General features: G+C 37.6%; 1 pseudogene; it reads right to left on the bottom strand.

Annotated features, from left to right (window-relative positions):
• Positions 1–1,972: 1,972 nt before the first annotated feature.
• LOC110590817 lies at positions 1,973–2,885 on the bottom strand (annotated as a pseudogene).
• Positions 2,886–6,421: the final 3,536 nt, after the last annotated feature.

The following is a 6,421-nucleotide window of genomic DNA, read 5'->3' as shown; positions in this document are numbered from 1 at the left end:
ATTATTATGCAATTTTTTTTAAAGATTTTATTTATTTATTTGAGAAAGAGAATGAGAGAGAGAGAGCACATGAGAGGGGGGAGGGTCAGAGGGAGAAGCAGACTCCCAGCTGAGCAGGGAGTCCGATGCGGGACTCGATCCTGGCACTCCAGGATCATGACCTGAGCCGAAGGCAGTCACTTAACCAACTGAGCCACCCAGGTGCCCAACTATTATGCAATTTAAAATAAATAAAATGTTTATTATTATGTCTGATTTTAACTGGCCTCAAAAACTTATAGAATTTTGATTAATCCTCTTATATATAAGGAGAAGTTGAGTAATAGAATTTTAGCACCTGATAATAGTTGCTTAGAATATTGGAAATAATAGACTTTGGAGTCAGACTAATGTAGACTTGCATCCTTGGTCTTGGGCAAATTATTTAACTTCTCTGAGCTTCTGTTTTTTTCATCAGTATAATGGGAGGGCTTCTTTGTATCAGGTTATGGTAATTAGAGATAATCTATATTAAAACTCTTCCCACAGTGTCTGGCACAAATCAGGGCCTTGTTATATAACTATTAAGATTATTATTATTTTACTGAGAAATAGTTCCTGAAGCCCACTATTACTAATTTGCTGTTAGAGTATCGAATTTCTAGGTAAACAACATAATTAGATATAGAAAGGCTCCAAAGGATTCAGAGTAGGAATGAATCTGTCATGGAGAAGTGTGTGGTTGTACCAGAGGATTTTAAGTCTTTTAGGTAAAGATGAAATTTCAAATTTTGTAAATTTGTACCTTCAATATGCTAGGATTTTTGCAGAATCTACAGTGGAAATATGGTTGCTTATTGCCCTTCACAAAACTGGCTTTGGATTCAGCTTTCAAATCTTCCATATGATAACTAATTTTTTTTAAATTTGGTCACTGTGCCACTTCTCCCACAGGCCCACCCTTAACAGTAGCAGGACTGAGGCAAGAGAACAAACAGATGCCTATATACCACATGCCTAAATATTTAAAACCAAGCTAATGAAGTAGTAAATAAAATGTGTTTTGTCTTCACCTTGAAAAACATACCTTTGTAACAACAACAAAAAAAATCAAATCTGTAGACTAGATTGTTTTAATGTGATTGAAACTTGGCAAAATGTCAAAGACAACTGGATTTAATTATTGTACATGTCTGGGTGGGTCTATTGATGGGCCAGAGATGTTCATATAAGTAATAAAATAAAGATATACATAAATGGTAAGTTATTATATATTACATACAATTTATTTTTCTGCCTTATAATAATCAAGATTTTACATTATCTGTGTTCTATTGATAGTAGGGCCAGGTTCGATAATACTTTTTTTTTTCTTTCTTAAAGCCTTTACTTAAGACATGATGGAAAAATCTTACAGGTACACATGGAAAAGTAAGACGTGATCACAGTTAAAAGTGAAGCAATCTAACTAGAAAGCTTTAATGCCTGTTGGCTAGTGTGGAAGCTAAAATTCTGAGTGTGACATGTTGCAGGGCTGAAAGGAATAGTAATTCGTATTCTTCTCCTACTTCTTCACCCTCTCTTTCAACAGAATCCACACCAACCTCCTTATAATCCTTCTCAAGGGCAGCCATGTCCTCACGGGCCTCAGAAAACTCCTTCCTCCATGCCCTCCCCACATACCAGTGAACAAAGGCACGCTTGGCATACATCAGGTCAAACTTGTGGTCCAGGCGAGCTCAGGCCTCAGCGATGGCTGTGGTGTTGCTCAGCATGCTCACAGCTCGCTGTACTTTGGCCAGGTCTCCACCAGGCACCACAGTGGGAGGCTGCTGATTAATGCTCACTCTGAAGCCCGTGGGGCACCAGTCCACAAACTGGATGGTACGCTTGGTCTTGATGGTGGCAATGGCAGCATTGATATCTTTGGGAACCATGTCGCCACAGTACAACAGGCAGCAAGCCATGTATTTACCATGCTGAGGGTCACATTTCACCATCTGGTTGGCTGACTCAAAGCCTGCATTGGTGATCTCTGCTACAGAAAGCTGTTCATGGTAGGCTTTCTCAGCAGAGATGGCAGGAGCATATGTGGCCAGAGGGAAGTGGATGCGGGGATAGGGCACCAGGTTGGTCTGGAATTCTGTCAGATCAACATGCGGGGCTCCATCAAATCTGAGGTACGCAGTGATGGAGGACACAATCTGACCTATCAACCTATTTAGATTAGTGTAGGTTGGGTGTTCAGTATCGAGGTTTCTATGACAGATGTCATAGATGGCCTCATTGTCTACCATGAAGGCACAAGCAGAGTGTTGCAGGGTGGTATGGGTAGTAATGATGGAGTTGTAGGGCTCAACTACAGCTGTGCAAATCTTGGGGGGGCTGGGTAAATGGAGAGCTCCAGCTTGGACTTCTTTCCATAATTAACAGAGAGACGTTCTATCAGCAGGGAGGTGAACCCGGAACCAGTTCCCCCTCCAAAACTGTACAAAACCAGGAAGCCTTGAAGACCTATGCCCTGGTCAGCCAATTTCTGAATTTGGTCCAAGATAAGGTGAATGATCTCCTTGCCAATGGTGTAGTGCCCTCAGACATAGTTATCGGCAGCATCTTCCTTGCCTGGGATGAGCTGCTCAGGGTGGAAGAGGTGGCAGTTGGTGCCAGTGTGAACTTCATCAATGACTGTGGGTTCCAGGTCTACAAACACTGAAGGTGTTAAAGGTGTGCTTGCCAGGACCCATCTCACTGAACAAGGTGTTGAAGGAGTCATCTCCACCTCCAGTGGTCTTATCACTTGGCATCTGGCCATTAGGCTGGAAGTGTTCCAGGCAATAGAGTTCCCAACAGGCATTGCCAATCTGGAAACCAGCCTGGCCAACATGGATGGAGATACACTCATGCATGGTAGCTACGGGATAGCAAGTGCAAGTGACAGGAACAGACATTAGTCCCAGTTACCATCCCTGACAAGCTAAGAGTCGAGGTAAGTAATGCACTCAAATTAGATCATTCTTCTTGAGTCATCACCGAGTTTACATCATTTTGTTAATTTCTATGTGGGCAATCTTTGTACTGTTTATCAATACAACTCATAAAATGATACTTAAATTCAGAAATAAATCATAAATTTTACATATCATGTTCCAACATTGCATTTGGCTCCTATAAATCACCTGTACTATGGACTTAGCTTTGGCTCATGACAATGTAGCTTGATTCCAAACTGGACAAAAGATACAAAACAACTGTCTTCAAAATACTAGACAACAGCATAGGAGTGTGATACTTGAGAGAAGGGGAGAAAAAGAGTTGAACCCTGCCCAAAAGCAATTTCTGAACTGTGACATAAGAACAAGGAAATAAGGCAGAGCCCAATGGTCTGGCTTAGTTGAGGAATCTGAAATATGATCTTGGATACCAAAGTGGCTTGAATTGCAGAACAGGGTTGCAGTGAGGAGGAAGCTGTGCAGAGAAAGAGCTCCAGAAATCTGCAAAGGGGTCTTCTCCAGTCTTTGGTGGAATAAAATAAAATAAGATGCATCTTTATGTCATTTACAAGAAATGGCTTTTTAAAAAAGATTGTATTAAAAAAATAAAAAATAAAAAAGATTTTATTTATTTATTAGAGACAGTGTGTGAGCTGGAGGGAGAGGGAGAGAGAATCTGAAGCAGACTCTGTGCTGAGTGCAGAGCCCAACTTGGGGCTCAATCTCCCCACGACAAGATCATGACCTGAGCCGAAACCCAGTCCACTGCTCAACCAATGGAGCCACCCAGGAGCCCCATTTACAAGAAATGTTTTAAATATAGAGGTAAAGGGATAGGAAAATGTAGAACATGTAAAGTCTAGTACTAAAACAGTTGGCTTAGCTATATTAGTATCAAAGTAAATTCAAATAAAAAAATATTACTAGAAATAAATAAGAACATTTAACAATGATTGAAGAAGTGTCAATTCATTAAGAAGACATAACAATCCTACTTGTATGTGCACCTAATGACAAATCTTCAAAAATTCATGAAACAAAAACTGGCATCACTAAATTTATAGACAAACTCACAATTGCATGTGATTTTAACACTTTATTCTCAGTAATTGATAGAACAAATGCAAAATTCAGTAATAAACTAGATTTTGAGCAACCAATTTAACCTAATTGACATTTATACTATACCCAACAACTGCAGAATTTATATTCTTTTAAATTTTACTTGGAACATTCATCAAGATAGGCAATATGCTGGGCCAGAAGCCAAATCTCAATAAATTTCAGAGGACTGTAAGGATAAAGAATATATTCTGTGTTCAAAACAGAATTAAGTCAGAAATCAGTAATAGAAGGATATCTGGAATATCTCCAAATATGTGGAAATCAAGCAACATACTCCTAAATAGTCCATGGTCAACGAAGAAATCACTAGGAAAGTTTTAAAATATTTTTAACTAAATGATAAAAAAAACAACACATCAAAATTTGTTGTATGCAGCTAAAACAGTATTTGAAGGCAAATTAGTTTTAAATGCTTGGGTTAGAAGGAATAAAGGTTTAAAATCAATGATCTATGTTTCCACCTTAGAAATTAGAAAAACAGTAAATTAAAGTCAGTGTAGAAGGAAAGAATTAAAAATAAAATAATAAATATACATATTAAATGCAGTAGGAATACATAATAATAATAATAGCAGAAACTAATGAAATTTTAAAAATTAGTAAAGAAAATAAATAAGGGTAAGAGTTGGTTCTTGGAATAATTAATAAAGTTAAAAACCTCCTAGGGGTACCCGGCTGGCTCAGTACGTGGAGCATGAGACTCTTGATCTCAGGGTTATAAGTTCGAGCCTCACATTGGATACATAGATTACTTAAAAATAAAATCTTTAAAGAAAATAAAATATGAATTGGAACCTCCTAGAGGTTCCAACTGGTTGGAGTTGGTTCCAACTCCACAGACTAATTGAGAAAAAAATAAGGGATCACAAAGTCTCAACTGTAGACTTAGCACAGTCCACCAGTGGGCCAGTTGGAGATTTTTTGATGCTCTTCTTTTGGTTACATAAACACCATGCTTTGGAGCACTGGGTATTATGCACAAACAATGAATCATGGAACACTACATCAAAAACTAATGATGTAATGTATGGTGATTAACATAACAATAAAAAAATTTTTAAAAAATAAACACCATGCTTTTGGGGGGGAATAAAAATCCCCAAAATTAATGTCACTCAAGACAGTCTATGGTGCTATAACAGGGTAATACCCAAAATCATCCAGAAATAGGCAATGAAGGAAAATATAAAGTTCTGCTTAGGCAACATTTAAACTGAGAAAACAAGGATCCTAAATAAGTTTAAATATTTTTTTATGAGTGTTTTTCTCCTTATTTTCAGAACTTAAAAACAAGAATTACAGCAAAGTGCCTCCTACCTAAAACAGTCCTTAATAAGAAACTGGAATCCAATTTTTATAAGAAATTATCTGGGTGGTACATTTTTAGTGGGTTTGTTTTTTCAAAAAAATATCCAATTAGCAAATAGGTTAAGAGCACAGACTCTGAAGCCCGACTTCATTAGTTAGCATCCCAGTTCCCCCACTTGCCATCTATGTGTCCATAAACAAGTTACTTAGTTTCTATGTGCCTCTCTTTCCTCATCTGTAAAGCAGGGATTAATGATATTATTGCCAATCCATTATGAATGATTTAAAAAGCAAATATTTATAAGTGCTTAGAATAGCGCTTGCTCACATAAATGCTATATAGGTGCTAAATAATTAATAAATAAATACTACTTTGGATCACATTTACAATCATCATCAATGTTTAATAAAGGCAAAATTTTCAAGTCTGATGTTCAAACAAAACTTTTAAGTAGAAATCTGAGTTTTAAGGCTTATTATCCAAATTTGGGATAAATCTCCTTCCCTTCCAATTTTCACCTATTTTTCCCATGCTATTCCTTCTCCATGAAGTTGTCCACACGTGAAAGCATGTGCGTTGTATTGTTGAACTGACTGATTGTTCTTAACTCTTTATCAGCCTAAGAACAAGAAAAGCAAGATTGAGGCCACTGCCATGATACTCTTAGGTAATAAAGTTAATTGCACTGTTTATACTACCTAGACCAAAGGCAAGGTGAGCAGAGGAGAGACTTTTCTTCATTGTTGAAGTCCCAGGGCACAGAGGCATCCCATTTCTGCGGCAAAGGTTTTAGCAGGAATTATACCCATTTCATATGGGATAATGACCTACTACCAAGCCTTTCACTAACTAGTTGGTTAAGTTCCTTAACCTTACTCTTTGCCTCTGATCCCTCATCTGTAAAAAGTGGCCATTAATAGACTAGGTTGTGAGATATAATGAGTGCCTACATACGCATGGCAAAGCAAGAATATCATAAATGTTAGCTATTACTATTTTGTGGGAATAAGTCGTTTCA

Source organism: Neomonachus schauinslandi, chromosome 2, assembly GCF_002201575.2.
Source record: "Neomonachus schauinslandi chromosome 2, ASM220157v2, whole genome shotgun sequence".
Taxonomy (NCBI): domain Eukaryota; kingdom Metazoa; phylum Chordata; class Mammalia; order Carnivora; family Phocidae; genus Neomonachus; species Neomonachus schauinslandi.
The sequence above is the reverse complement of the archived record's forward strand: the minus strand, read 5'-3'. Positions and strand labels throughout refer to the sequence as shown.